Source organism: Gadus chalcogrammus, chromosome 19 (genome assembly GCF_026213295.1).
Source record: "Gadus chalcogrammus isolate NIFS_2021 chromosome 19, NIFS_Gcha_1.0, whole genome shotgun sequence".
In the NCBI taxonomy this organism is placed as follows: Eukaryota; Metazoa; Chordata; class Actinopteri; order Gadiformes; family Gadidae; genus Gadus; species Gadus chalcogrammus.
Genome location: NC_079430.1, coordinates 18,406,303 through 18,419,165, shown reverse-complemented (window position 1 = coordinate 18,419,165; position 12,863 = coordinate 18,406,303).

Sequence of the window (12,863 nt, the reverse complement as noted above, 5' to 3'; positions counted from 1 at the left end):
CACACACACACACACACACACACACACACACACACACACACACACACACACACACACACACACACACACACACACACACACACGTCAACCTCAACTTCCTGCTTTAGAAGCCTGACCTTCAACCTTCCCGAAGACCGTTCATCCGATCAATCTTCACAATCAGAGTGTGCAACGCGGAGGCCTATAACAGAAGCAGACCCACGATTAGCGGTACGAACCACACCTGCCATTGTCCTACGATCAAACCATTGTGAAGGGGGTCCATTGTCTCAAAAAGTCAAAATCCTCATCCCACTTCTTTTTTAAAACAAGCCGACACAGTGATTAAGAGCGTTTCCCGTCATCATTCTCGGTTACACTTGCTTCACAATATTAAAAATAATAATAAACTTTATTTCTATAGCACTTTTCAAAACACTGTTACAAAGTGCTGAATAATAAAAACTAAATTAAAACAAAGAGCATAAAATACAAGTGATGTACAGAAAGAAGACAGGATAAAAACAAAGGCAGGCTCAAATGAAATCTGGAAAAGCTCTCCGGTAAAAGTGGGTTTTGAGGAGTGATTTAAAAATTAGGCAGTGACTCAGTCAACCTAATTTCCTCAGGCAAGTCATTCCAGAGCTTCGGTGCCCGTATGGAGACAAGGACCACAGTGCCTCGTGTTTCCAGGCACAGCGGGTCGGGGTGTGAGGAGGGAGGGCCAGCCCAGGGCCTCCATCTCCGGGGCCCGTCGCTGCTGGTGCTCTGAGGGGCCGCTGCTAGCGAGCCCCGGGGCCTGGGAGAGACTCACTGCTCCACAGGGGGGACGGGGTGATGGAGGGGCTCTGGAGCACTGAAGGAAGTCTCAGGCTGAGCTGCTGAGTTGAAAGGCAGAGGGCGGAGACGTACTGGGCCCGGGCTGCTGATGCTGCTGCTGCAAGTATCACAGTCGCCCTGGGGGGACGTGTCATTATGCGGGCACACACGTACGTACACGCGCGCACACGCATGCACGTATGCCTACACACACACACACACACACAAACACACACACACACATGCGCCCACAGACGCATGCGCCCAGAGGCAGACTGACTAACAGACACACACACATGCATACTCACATGCATACACACACACACACACACACATAAAACACACTTTCACTCGCAACAATGCACACACACACACACACACACACACACACACACACACACACACACTCTCATACAGTTAAACACAGACACATAGTTTCATGCATACACACATATGGATATGCACACACACACACACACGCACACACACACACACACACGCACACGCACACGCACACACAAACTCAACAGCCTGTTCAAGTGAATGATGGAGGCATTCAGTCTAATAACATGTTATTACGCGGCAGGGATCGAGGTGAACACTCGGTTTACCGTCTCTACCACTAGATCGCAAGCCTCTCTCTCTCGTGTTTATCAAACGCTCAGGCTTCCTGTTATTGTTTTATGTTATGATTGATTCATTTTGTATCCTCGTTTATCCAAGACGCCTTGCAGTGAATTCAATCTCAAGTATTTAAGGAGCAGAGAGTGGTGTCCGGGCATCTTGCTCAAGGGACGGTGAGGTTCAAACCCAGTCCCTTTCGCCTGCTGGGAGTCAGAACCCTAAACGTTATACACTCATGCAGCAGGGATATTTCCATTTCAAAAGGACTAGAATTAGAAATAGTAAATAGTATAGTGACAGTAATGTATTACTGTCAATATATTGAAAGGTGTCAAATATCACTGAAAACTAATTTCTCCTATATGGCTATACAATAATATTTAATGTCTTGGAAATATGGAAGTCTTTTCTCTGGGAAATGCTTTCAGAATAATTGGAGAATTCTGGTCCATTGAGAACGCGTGTCGAAATCGAATGATGGCACATAATAGCTTCACAGGCTGTAGCAATTTCAATAATCACTCATTAGTAATAAGCTTGAGATCAATTCCACAAATGTGCAATTGATGACACAATTAAAATGTGTGCTAAAAATAGGGAATGGCAACCCAAGCTAAAGCAGCTGACAGAGTGCCACGCCAAGATACTAATAATACATATTATTAATTTCATAAAACAGTGTACTAACTCTGAGGGCTTATTTAATGACCAAGCGGATCCATTGTCTAACATTCAATATTGTAGCCTACTGAGTCACTGTGGTTAAAGCATGGAATTTCAAATAAAAGACTCAGAATGGCACGAAATTATTGTACGACGTTAATACTTCAACTCCGTTGTAAATGTTTTTATCTTTTTTAGTCTTGCAGCCTCGGTGTGTCAGGCAGTGCTTGGGATTCCCGTTCAAACGAAGTGCACCTCAACAGCGATACCTGGTGGCGAACAAAAATATGATAGGTTATATTATGCTACATTATATACTACTACATATGCTACCTACCCAGGCCATTACCAACACACGTCACGTCAGTTCAAACACGCACACAAGCACACGCAATTCTCAAGCAATTACCTCCTCCTCAATCCTATAGGACGGTGAAAGATGAGCCTATATTGTGTAATTCCCTTTTAATGAGATTGCCGCCAGCTTATAATCGAATTGTATAGGTATCTGGATCTGTTTTCAAGTTAATATTCTGTAGGCCTATGAGTACAAACTGAGGCTCGTTGACGTTCATGATTACTTCTGTAGGCCTATTCAAGTCTATTAAAGACTAAGACCTAGGCCTATATTTATTTCCAAGTGTTAGGTAAAAGTTTCATTGCGTCCCACTGCACTGTGTTGTATAGTAATACTGCACAGAATATATTAAACAGTATACAGTGTTCCTGCTGACCTGTGACATGGCGCATAGCACCCCCTCTTGGTAACACAGCAAATGCAAATGTATTGACTGTGTGTGTGTGTGTGTGTGTTCGTGTGTGTCTGTGTGCGTGTGCGTGTGCGTGTGCTTGTGTGTATGCGTATGCCGTGACTACAACTCATTTTTCATGCATACTTTTGCATTACCTCGTAAGATTATTTTTTTCTTCGCCACGCATTATAAATATAGCGTCATGCTGCGAATATATAACTGAACGGAAAATGGCCAAGATATTAGTTTTTTCAATAGGCCTACATACTGAAAAAGCAATTTCATCTGTATTTTTTAACAATGGGCATGAGTGTGTGTTTCTGTTAACTTTGTCTTGGAGTGTTACAGTTTTGTGTAACCTTATTTAATCATAGTGCTCTGCTAATCTTCCTTTGTCTCCTCCCACACAGGAGGGTGCCTTTCGTGTCAGTGGCTAATTTAGTTAGAGCTACAATAGCTAACTAGCTCTGGACAGTCTCCTGTTTTTCATATAATTACCCTGCAGAAGCACACACACACACACACACACACACACACACACACACACACACACACACACACACACACACACACACACACACACACACTGAGTATGTCTCGTGTGTGCTGGCTATGTTTTTACTCCCAGCCCACAGGTTCGATTCCCTGGTGTCAGCACGCAGCCTAACCTGTGTGGAAAAAGCCTCCTATCCCATAATGAGCTGGTGCTGGATTCCCCGTAGGTCTCTGAGGATGAACCCGTCTGCTCAGTGACTCAACAGTAACTAGGGGAGGAGTAGGACGGCGGAAGAGCGGAGCAGGTGGGAGGCGAAGGAGCAAATTAACTTAGTAAATAATGAGGAACAAATGGCCGCCATATGGGGAACAGCGCTCTCTCTCTTCCGGATTAACTTCAAGAGTCTGGGCGGGCGGAGAGAGAGAGAGAGAGAGAGAGAGAGAGAGAGAGAGAGAGAGAGAGAGAGAGAGAGAGAGAGAGAGAGAGAGAGAGAGAGAGAGAGAGAGAGAGAGAGAGAGAGAGAGAGAGAGAGAGAGAGAGAGAGAGAGAGAGAGAGAGAGAGAGAGAGAGAGAGAGAGAATTTGTAAGCATTTGTTTTAAAGGGTCCAATATTAACTGTCACATTCTATCCAGCTGACAGATAGACTACTCAGCAATCAAGAAATGCACTCTAATCTACTCCAAAGTATAAAACCCATGCAAAAGTCTTCCACAAATGCACAAGAAGCCAAACTTGAAATAACATTACCCTGTTCCCCCCACGCCCCCTCCAGTATAATTGGGGGGGGGGGGGGGGGGACTGTTCGCTGAGCCCGGTGGACACTCCTCGGCTGTGAGGAGGCCGCCCGCCGTGTCCAGTTCGGTTCGATTGTTTTCTGACCATTCTGTTCCGGTCGGCCTCCGTAACCATGGTAACGCCTCAGGCTTTTATATAGGAGTGGCTGAGGTTGAATGTTGGTCGAGGCCTTGTGGAGAGTGCGAGTTGTCCTGATGATAATCAAAGTCACTTTATTGTTGTGTAGGGTACTTACTAACACTCAAGACACTATGCAAACACAGATACACAACAGAAGTCACAAAGGTGAAGGCTTGATAGGGAGTGGGGATAGTAGAAATATGGGTTAAACCACCCTAAACCATCAAGGGTCAGCAGGGGGAGACTTTCTGTTCTTACAAGTAGGCCTACTTGCGTGTATGCATAACGACGACAAACTAAACACTGAAAAGCCAATTAATCAATGCCGAACTTTAAAGGTGCTGTTGGCAAGATTTAAGAGCTGTACTCTGTGTCATTTGTTGGAAATGCCATCGTCCCCCGTGAGCTATGAGCCAGTTGAAGGCTCAGTGAGAATGTCTGCTTCGAGTCGACTGCACCTGCCTGCAGGGACACTTTCAATTTGGACTGTTCCAGTATCATTTCTGGGCATTTCTACTGTGATTGGTTGGGTCAACTTTTTTTTTTAAAAGCTGTATTGTCACGGGGAAGGGTTGCATGAGGTTGTTGCATGCTGACTGATGACAGGGACAGAGTAACAGAGTGGACACACAAAAGGGTTTGATCATGCCCCCCCCCAAACCAATTAGCGCTCATCATTAAAATCGGAGGATGGCAACGAGGCTGTGAAGGCTACACTGTGAAAGCTTTCCGCAATTATCTGTTGTAACCAATTCTGCAGGCCTATTGTTTTAATGCGCTTGTTATGAGGTTTATCTTTCATTTGTTTTTTTCTGTTGCATTATCTTGCATAAATCAAGTCCATCCATCCATCCAATCAGCTTCTATTCCCACTGGGCTCCACGCATGAATGTATGGATGCAAAGTAGGATATAAGGGTACTTTAATACACACGTCCTCGGAATAAATATGTTTTTGTATAGGCCACTAGCTTATTGTATCCGATTAATGTAATAACCGACTCTAGCCACCAGCTTTTCTTTCTTAATAGATGTTGGGTGCCTGCCTGTTTTTATTGAAGTTGTTAAATCCCTCGGTGGCACAGCGGCGTGGGCATCGCTTCCCCCTGATGATGACAACATGACGTAGGCTGGGCCACGCCCATCCCTCCTCTTATCGCTTCCATTTCATTCATCCGCTCGTTTGTCTCGTTCTCGTATCGCTGACTATACAGTGGGCGACAGGCGAGATGATGTTTGCTCTGTGTTGATTCAATAATGAGCAGATGGATTACAGTGTTTTCTCTCGCTCTGGAAATAGACATTTTCCTTTTGCTCGGGTGTTGAGAATAAGCATGAGCACCTAGTGAAAAAAAATGGAAAAGCGTTTATAGTTCATGTCCCGGAAGAGATTATATGGATATTGCTTTTTCGTTTGTTTATGACAACACCGTAGTGTGTGTGTGTGTGTGTGTGTGTGTGTGTGTGTGTGTGTGTGTGCGTGTGCGTTGGTTTTAATGGTTTTGTGCAACAGTAACCACGGACAAATAAATAAGGGAAGGAGATGAAATGAGAACAATATAAGAAAAACAATTTGCAAACGGATGCAGATCTCAAAAGAGATCAGCAGGGGGCAGTGCAGTACAGCGTGAGCCCGCACTTTATTTTGTATATGGGCTATATATCCACGTTTTATTTTTGTAAAACTACGTTACTACCTAAATTATTTGTAAATGTCTTGAGAGAGTGTGCAATAATAGAGAGTGCTTCAATCATCCTGTACGGTATTTCATTTACACAAGTAATTGTGGGGCCCTAAACACTTTCCAGATTATCCCCTCCAAGCTATACTTAATTTTCCCCAGGTTTAACAACATAATTTCCTTCTAATTGTTTGCTGCCTGGGAATAAGTCCAAAGATTTCAATTTCTGCACAGGTAAGAAAAGAACAGTGTTTAAAGCCTCAGCCAGGTATACGAAATAGCTGCACACTACCATAAGTTACCATAAGTCTAGACCCAACAATGGCGTGTCATGTTTTCTGGTGTGATCGGACATCTATTACAAGTCTCGGTGACACTGGAATAAATGCGGTAGACAACCTTAAATCTTTTCAGTGTTAGCCTGGAACACGAGGCACTGTCGTTCACTCTGGTTAATGCACCATCCCAGACATCTTCATCCAGTACTTCGACAAGTTCATCTTCCAAATCTCTTCCTACCTTTTCAAGAAAGGATCCTCTGAGGTGGGAGACAAACGCGATTCTTTTTTAATCAGACAATCCAAAATGGAGTCGGATACAGAGTTTTGAGGGCACACGAGTGAAGCTTTTTTATGCCATCATAGAAAAGGCCTTTATCAATGACATCTAACGGAAAACACAGACAATGGCTTTCTGTAATGCTGTCAGAAGTATCACAGCTTCTCTCCTCCAATACAAGCAGGGAGAGGGAGAGGGAGAGGGAGGGGGGAGGGTAGGATGAGGGAGAGGAGTGGGAGGAGGAGGAAAGAAAGCTGTGACTATAATGAATCAACAATTAACGATGGAGGTTATGTGGGGGGGGAGAGCCGGTCTATCCGTCTATTAGGGAAAAGGTATGGGGGCATTCGCAGCTTTGAACTAAGGAGTGGAACTTTTGTGAAAACAAAACTTTTTCAGTGCTTGGGGGTGAACGGAGGCCGGTCGGTCTGTGTGTGTCTGTGTGTCAGTGTGTGTGCGTGCGTGCGTGTGTGCGCGGGAGCGGTGAGGGGTACAAATGTCGCGTCAAACACTGACTCAGTTTCGAGAAATACAATTACCTGAAAAAAGCGAAAAGCCAACCACACGCGCGCGCACACACACACACACACACACACACACACACACACACACACACACACACACACACACACACACACACACACACACACACACACACACACACACACACACACACACACACACACACACACACACACAGCGAGAGAGTATATGTGTGGACAGGAGAGAGGGCAGAGGGGAAGACAGAGATGGAGGAAACAAAGCAAAAAAGATGAGAGACAAAAGGAGGAGGAGAGATTGAGGGAGGGGGAGACACAGGGGCAGAGGGGCTGAGGGAGAGAGACGGAGGGAGAGAGACGGAGGGTGAGAGACGGAGGGTGAGAGACGGAGGGAGAGAGACGGAGGGAGAGACCCTGCAAACTTCATTTGTGCTACTTTTTACTTCATCCATCGGGCCTGCGGGTGGTGTGCTCTGCATGGGGCTGCACCGTGCTCTGGTGTGGATGCGCATGCACGTACGTGCGTAAAACAAGCCCATGTTATGTGTGTGTGTGTGTGTGTGAACGCGAGCGAGCCACTGTATGAGTGTGTGTGCATGCACGTACGTGTGTGAGTGAGTAAATGTTGTGTGGTGTGTGTGTGTGTGTGTGCGCGTGCGTGCGTGTGTGCGTGCGTGCGTGTGCGTGTGTGCGCGTGTGTGTGTTAGTTAGTTAGAGAGAGAGAGCATTGTCTGTGTGTGTGAGCCAGAGGGAGCAGGGTGTGTTTATGCCCCAATTCGTGTTCCAGCCATGTGTCCACCAGGCTGTCTTGAGTAAGCAGCGTGGGTGGATGACTCTCCGTCTCCCATGATGGACGATTAAACCCGGGGAGCAGTGTGGAGTGTGGAGGACAGTGGAGCCGGGGGGTGGAGAGGAGATAAAAGAGATGGGACATACAAAGACGTCTGGCTGAGCTCAGGGTTTTTTTTTTTTTTTTTTGTTTTTTTTTTTGTGCATGGTCGCACGGGCATGTTGCATCTTTTAAACAAATGCAGCAAAAGCCTCAAGCAACCTACCTTTTACTGAGCTCCTCCAGACAAGGACGCATGGTGGCGATGTCGAAGCTTAAGCCGAAGTTTATTGTATGCTGATCTTTATACATGAACTGGTGTGACCCTGTGACCTGTAGAAGATCTCTCCCTGAGGCCCCGTTTACACGAAGGAAAAAACGCTGATATTTCCACGCGGTTTGGCCTCTCATTTACACGAAAACCCAGTTTTTATCGCAGAAAACGATCATTTCTAAAAACTCCGGCCAAAGTGGAGATTTCTGAAAACGCCGGTTATGTGTTGTCGTGTCAACGGGGGGAAACGGGGTTTTAGGTTCTGAAGCCTCACATTATGTGCCAGGAAATGCTTAACGTCATATGAGCGCCCTATGTATACAGTTTGTTTGTTACAGGAAGACGCTCGTGTTATTCGTTGGTGTTGATTCTGAGGATTCTGATTGGCTTGCATGGCTTTATCCTTCTCCCTACACCGCCGCCCATAGGTTTGGCATAGTTATAATGGCGCTCGACGGTGTATCTATGCGTTTTGATGTAAAAGACAAGTTTTTTGAAAACGATGTTGTGTGCACAATGTTATTTTTGAAGACGGAGGGGGGGAAATATTTGTTTCTATAAATACCCTGCTACGTATAAACGTGGCCTGAGTGTGTGTGGTGTTTGCCGGTTTAACCTGTTCATGTTGATTGCTCAATGCGCAGCCTCCCCGAGCCCCAGAATCCAATCAGGCTGACTCGGGCCAGGTGAGGCTGCTTAAACCATCCACAAACACACACAACATTTTCCATCAATTCCTCACTATTTATATATTGTATCTACTGCTCAACACTTCTCCTTCCCACCTACACAGAGGAAACGTTTAGTGTAGGAGGCATTTGCGTCTGGAACCGGTCTTCAAAACATACTCAGCATCTTAAAATGTGCCTCTTTAGTATTGTTCTCTTGCACTCAAGTCGTGTATAATCGTTGTTTTTTCAAATCTACTCTTTAAACGTATCTCTATGACTCCCACTTCTTTCGAACTTCATTTGAACAAACGCACGTCTTGTTCTTGTTTTGTTATTGCTCTTAGCAAGCACTTTGTTTGGCTGCTTTCTGCCCAGAAAGCGCTGCTACGAATAAAGCTTGATTGATTGCCTCAATGAGGAATATAATAAATCAGTTTTTTTCTCAAGATGGACCCATGCTGGACCATACCAGTGGATCCTCCTGGTAATTACTGCACGCTCTAGTTACCGCCAGCATTAAAAAATGTTCTGTCCCAGACTTTCAGCGGAAGTCCCCCCAAGGCTGGCTTTTGAAACAACCTGTGTACAGAATTATTCTGGGAGGGAAAGAATGACACTCTCGCCACCTTCACAGCCAACGGCTCGTCTTCGCTCATACCGGTCTTTCAGCAGATGCTTTTATCCGAGGAGACAGTAAAGTGAGATGAGTCAGGACATCTACCCAAGGGCGTCGGTAGTCTGTGTGCACATTGGGGGATGAACCTTTCAGAACGAGGTCCCGACAACGTAACCGCTCGGTGACGTCACCGGATGTTGAGTAATAGAAGTACAACTAAAACTTTGTAGTCTTTGTCTGCAAACCGGTCCCCCTCTTCCTTTTTCCTGGATGGTTTAGATCTCTTTAGAAGGTCTGGATTAAGGCGCTGTCTGGGCCGCCGTTTAAGGTTGTTCGGCTCCCTGGGCGCTTATAGTATAACGCCATGGTGTGTGCTGCGCATTTTAGACAGCTTATTATAGTGCTCACACTCAGCCATGCGTAACGGCTAAATAAAAAAGGTATCACAAAGATGCCGTCGGCCATAGTGTTAACAGCATCTCCCCTTCCTTCCCAGAACTTCAACCCAGTCTTTTTGTATAGAGTTCAAATTTAAACTGAAACAGGGGGTTTGCTTACACATTTTATGCATCTGTCAAAATTATATTTGAATATGGAACGGAGATTGACATAAAGGTTAAAGGTGAGGCCAGTTGTGAACAATGAATCTATTTGTAATTTAGGCTACTGTACAGCTAAATTGAGCTAAGTTCAAGTTCAAGTTTACTTGTTGGCTTGATAGCTTTCCAAGCTAACTGCGTATTTGGCACGTTTCAATAGGGAAAAGCATTTTTTTATGAAGAGACGATTGCTGTTGATTCATGGCAACTTGTGTAATTGAATCTGCTGAGAGAAAAATTGGGGAAGAGCCTCATAAATGTGAAATCCTCATTAGACTTACCCCGCTTCAAAAGCAGACTCAGTCGATGCTCTTCCAGAAAACCTGAAAAAAGCGATTGCATAAAGTGCTCATCAGTTTATTGAACCGCTGAGTGTGGGAACGACAATACGAAATAACTCATATTTAAAATCGCTCAACCACAGAGCAGTTCCGTATTTTTCACCGCGGTAGTAAGAAATTGGCAAACAAAACACACATAATTTAAGGCAGCATGCATTGAGTGGGAATGGTAAGGGGGGAGCTCTGCAATAACTATGATGGCGCAAAAAATGATGAAGCACCAAAAGCTTCCACTGAAATGGTCTTATTCAGCCTCATTTGTTATCCAAGTGACGATGCACAACTCTGGGGGAATATTTTCTCTCTTTTCATGCCAGAAAACATGACGTTGCAATAAACAGTGCACAGACTAACACTTGGGGCTAATAAAGAGAACGGCGGAGAGAGCGGAGGGGATAGACCCCAACACACACACACACCTGTTATCAGCGTCTTCCATGCACCTCTGGGTTTGTGTGTTTGGTTCGACTTTTTAACCAAAGAACACCTGTGGGAAATTATACATAGTGGATGGCAGTGCAGCTGGGTAGAGAACGCGAGAGACGGGGAGCAGGAAAAGGGACGTGGATGTGATGCTGCATTGTGTTTAGGCACACAGCTGCAGTTAAAAGGTCAATTAAGGAGTTAACGAGGAACCGTCCTTGATTAACCAGCCCAAAACAATCCGTAGCTACTCTAAGGCCCCGTTTACACGAGGAAGCTCGCGGGTAAAAACGACAAAATATTTTATCGTAAGTGCTTTTCGTTTAGATGGTTTTTGGGGCTTAAAAACGCAAATATCTGAGACCACCCTCCAGAGTGGAAAAGTTGAATACGCTCCGCCGTAGCGTTTCCGTCTACACTGCCAAGACGCAAAACTCTGTTTAGATCTGCTCACGTTGCGCACGTGTTTACGTCACATACAGCGCCAGTACAGGGAAATAAACAAACATGTTGTATTATTTCCATGCGTCGGACCTTCAAGCTGCTCTGGCAGCTCTAATAAACGTACAGGAGTCTTTCCACGAAATGTACAGGACATGTACAGATAGTATTACTGAACAGAAATTTGTAATTATGTTTTGGTTTTCGCGGCGCAGATAAGAGAAGAAGAAAGATTCTACGCATGCGCTTAGACATGGTGGTGCTGTGTGATAGTGTATCACAGCACCACCTAGCCGCCTGACATGCATACCCAATCGAAAACCACACACTTTTGCGTCATCGTATGCACGCAGATTTCCTCCCAAAAACGCTCGTCTAAACGCGGAGTAAAAAGTGAAGACGCAACGCCACATTTGCGTCTTCTGTTTCACACCCTCATCATGTAAACGTAGCCTAATACTGAATATTTCTATATTCTATTGTTTATAGTCAGACACAGGACTGCTTCTGGTTTAGGGCGACATAGACCCCGCCTGGCGAGGTCATGTCAAAGCCTATCAGATAGACATGGGACTAATTACCAACTGGCTAGAACTGATATTGCCGACTTGTACTGGAAAGTGGTCAACTTAGGTGAGAAGCCATTCCTTGTTCTTAGCTCCGGTAGGTAAAGGGAACACAGCACTAAACAGTTACATGTGTCTGCTTTTTACTAGAGCAGAGCCATAGTTTAATGAGACATGTTTTTCCTATGATGAATGGTTAAATGGGTCTATTAAGGGTTAACAAGAAAAGCCTGGAAACTCTCACTGTGTAACTTTTTGTAAATGGTTCAGAACTATTTTTCACTGCAGACATGTCCAATAATTTGGAATTACGAGTGTCTAGAGAATTCAAAACCCAACCATGCAAGACTTAATCAAGGGGGGGATTTCTCATGGACATAATTTAGTTGGGTCTGTAATGGGAAACAAAATGCAGAATGAATGAAATTACTTTTCAACAAAAAGTTTGTTGCTTTGAATACAGTTATACAACTCAGGTTCGACAAACAAAATTCCCTAGTTGCCGAAAGAGTGTGTGTGTGTGTGTGTGTGTGTGTGTGTGTGTGTGTGTGTGTGTGTGTGTGTGTGTGTGTGTGTGTGTGTGTGTGTGTAAAATCACCTCCAGATTTCCTAGACTTGCTAAGAATGTGTTCAAATCCTACAGGAACTTGAACACATCTTTAACGTACAAGAGAAATACTTCTCAGGCGCCTCACAGATCACAATCAGTTGGAGCCCAGACTCGATGGATTGGCCTATTCACTGACTCCCAGACAGTTTTATTACGTACTCTGTTTCTCTCTCTATTTATTTAGCTTAACAACCAGTGTTTGGGGCCGTTATTTACTTTAGTTGTGCGTGTTATTATTTTAAAATCTAGAACTCCAAAATAAGAGCATAGACGGGGGGGGGGGAGAGAATAAGGTCAGAAAGGGAACGAGGGATGAGGACACAGACCGAGGGGACAAGGAGAGATGCATAGGGAGACGGAGAGACGGTCCAGAGAGTGACGGCGAGAGGGTAGAAAGAGATACGGAGTGAGGGTCGAGAGAGATGGAGGGAGATCCAGAGAGACTGAGAGAGAAAGGGATGCATTGTGGATGAGAGTGCGACTCTGTGGTGGGGGGGGGGGGGGG